Source organism: Neomonachus schauinslandi, chromosome 9 (genome assembly GCF_002201575.2).
Source record: "Neomonachus schauinslandi chromosome 9, ASM220157v2, whole genome shotgun sequence".
Classification (NCBI taxonomy): domain Eukaryota; kingdom Metazoa; phylum Chordata; class Mammalia; order Carnivora; family Phocidae; genus Neomonachus; species Neomonachus schauinslandi.
The window spans coordinates 35,267,734-35,271,007 of NC_058411.1; the positions used below are offsets into that span (position 1 = coordinate 35,267,734).

At 45.2% G+C, this 3,274-nt stretch overlaps 1 pseudogene; it reads left to right on the plus strand.

Annotated features, from left to right (window-relative positions):
- The first annotated feature begins 773 nt into the window (after nucleotides 1-773).
- Nucleotides 774-1,108, plus strand: LOC110590712 (annotated as a pseudogene).
- The last annotated feature ends 2,166 nt before the right edge of the window (nucleotides 1,109-3,274 follow it).

A 3,274-nucleotide genomic window follows, 5' to 3' on the forward strand; every position in this document is an offset into this window, starting at 1 on the left:
TGTGCACACGAACCGGGTGGAAATTGGCACCAGAACCTGAACCACACCGCATTTCTCCTGAATTCAGACCTAGGCCTGGGTGGGTCCTTTAAGGACCATCGAGGGCAACTCTCTCAACACCCAGATGAGGAAAGATGCAGAGCGGTTAAGTGCCCCCAGGGAAAAGGCAAAGTGTGCAAATAGCAGAACTGAAATTCAAAGCCCTATGTCCAGATGCCAGCCAAGAACCCTCCCTGCTGCTTCTCATTTCCATGACCCTGCTTTCCTTTGCTTCAGCTCTGCAAATTCTTCACTTATTTGGGAAATTATGATGTTCTCGTTCTTTTTAAACTTCTCCAAAAATTATGTAGTTTCAAAATTCTGAAGGCTAAAATGACTATGATGTGGTCCTAAATAAGGTGGACATTAACCGTGTACCCTGGGAGAGACGCCACAAATCCCATTGCTGAAGCATAAGCTGTGTTACTTATTTTATAAAACTTTCCATTAGCTGGTTCCTCAATAAGAGTGTTACTTCCTGGTTTCCATGGTGATTTTTAAAAAATTTCACTCAAACACTAATATCCAGATGAGAGCAGACACGAATCCAACACGCCAGAGCTTTGTGATGACCAGAGCTATACCACGTGATGGACCTCGCATCAGCCAAACATTCACCGAGCTCTGGGTGATAGTGGGAGGACGGGGGACGGGGGTGAAACTGGACAGACCCTAAGGATCCTGCTCCATCTGGGCTTCCATTTCGATGCTAACATGAACTGCTTTGTGGCGACATGAAGCTGCTCACGCACAACCTGCTGAGCTCGCATGTGCGGGGCGGGGGGTGGCGTGGCTTCCCTCTGCTCCTCCAGGCCACCGAGGTCCGCATCAACCCGGTGGAGTTCAACACTGACTTCGTGTGATACCCAAGTCGCATCTGGTCGAGGTGCCCAAAGGGCCGATTGAAGGGTATGAGCATGATGAGAAATTCCTGAGGCAGATGCACCACGTGCTGCTGGAGGTGGATGTGCTGGAGGGCACCTTGCAGTGCCCAGAGTCTGGATGTCTGTTCCCCATTAGTCGCGGGATCCCCAACATACTGCTGAGTGATGAGGAAACCAAGACTTAATCGTGCCAGGTGCTAGTTTTTCAGTCTGTAACCAGGAATGTTTTTGTTGATGTATATCCTGTTTGCTAGGTCTGTCGTGTATCCCCAAACCTGGACCCAGTGACACACGAAACACAGTGTTCTTGAGCTCGATATATTTCTTTTTCTCATTAAAGGTTCAAAACAAACAAACAAACAAAAAAACCTTTTTCTTTTAGAACAGCTTTAGGTTCAGAGCGAAATTAAGAGGAGGTATAGAGATTTCCAGTTACCCCTCCCCCACGCACACACTCATGCAGAGCCTCCCCCATTATCAACATCCCTCGCCAGAGTGACACACTTGTTACAAGTGACCAACCTACACTGACACATCATAGTCACCCAAAGCCCATAGTTTACATTAGGGCTCACTCCCGGTGCTGTCCACTCTATGGGTTTAGAATGACATATATCCGTCATTAGAGTATCACACAGATCTCATACTTTCACTGCCCTAAAAAAATCCTTTGTGTGTTTATTGACTTTTTTGGACATATTTCATCTTTCACTAAAACAATGCCCTCAGAAGCATTGCAACTTCCTCTCTTCCCTCCATGAGTCACCTTAAAGCACACTGGTGGTTTCAGGACTTCCTCAGTATTTTTCTAGATGTGTCTTATATAAATTTATAGGCTTCCCCTAGAAGAGGTCTAACAGATCTCCTCATTCAACTTCAATGCAATTCCTCAAACCCTGTAGATGTGGCAGAGAGCTTGGTCGCGGACTCTAGCACAAGATCGCCCTGCTCCAAATCCTAGCTCTTGTTTTGTGCCATCCTACAAGCTGCCTCATCTCCTTGTGCCTCGTTTTCTCATCTGAAAAATGGGGATGATAGTAATATAACCTACCTTATTAGGTCACTATAAGAAGGAAGTGAGTTAATATATATATATATTGGCCTTGGGGAAGTGTCTGGCACTTTAATAAATTATCGACAAAACTCTTGCCTACACAAGCCAGGCATCACCAGGCTTTGGGGACATAATGATAAATAAAACATAGATCCTGCTTTCAAGAGGGTTATTCAGAGGAGAACACAGAAAATACACACATGGAAAAGCAACATCACATGTTCTTATCATGAACATTTTTTTAAAGATTTTATTTTTAAGTAATCTCTATACCCAACGTGGGGCTCAAACTTACAACCCCAAGATCAAGAGTTGCATGCTCTACCGACTGAGCCAGCCAGGCACCCCTATCATGAACATTTTTAAACAAGATAGTACCATATCACTCTGTGTTCTATATGGAAACTTGTTGCTATAATATTACCGCTGAATACCAGCATTTTCATTTAGAATTTGCTAAATGCCACCATCCATTAATTCACCAATATTTATCGAGCACCTACCATGTTGTAGGCACTATACTAGGGCACCTAGGACATAAATGTGATATAGACTCAAAATGTTGACATGTCATTCTCCCCAGCCTTCCCTCTTCCTCCACCTTCTATACCCCACTCAAGAGTGTCTATGACTGCCTTCTTGGTTCCTGAGCTTCAAGGTAGAGGGGAGAGCTGAGAATTGAGAGAGGTTGGCTTGATTGACATAACTGAAGTGGTGTGGGGGTGGACAGGAGAGATATACAGATTTGAGTAAGTTGGAAGAAGGGAGATTTTGGAGAGTAGCTGCTGTGATGAGTGTGACTTTGGGGACACAGACACATGATGAGGAACTTTAGAACTTCTGCTGGGCACTCTGCAGTGTAATTCCTTCTACCTAGCCTTGTCTAGAGACTTCAGTAAAGATTCCAGGGCTTTTGGATGTGAACCTGGTGCTTCTTTTGAATATAGTTCCATGCTGAGACTGGCTGTAGTAGCCAGCTTCCAAGAAGGCTCAGTGAGTCTTGCCTGCTGGAATTCATGCCCTTGTGTGGTCCCCTCCCACACTGAATAGGGACAAAAACTGTGTAACAATAGGATACTGCAGAAAGGAAAGAGTGGAACATCTGAGGCTATATCCTAAAAGACACTGCAGCTTCTACCTCATCCTATTGGATGGATCATTGCAGGGAAGTCACCTGCCATGTTGTGAGGATCCTCAAGGTCAAGTCCATGTGGGAGAACCAAGGCCCCCCTCCAACAGCCAAGATACTCTGCCAGCCACATGAGTGAGCCTGCTTAGAATTGGATCCTACAGCCCT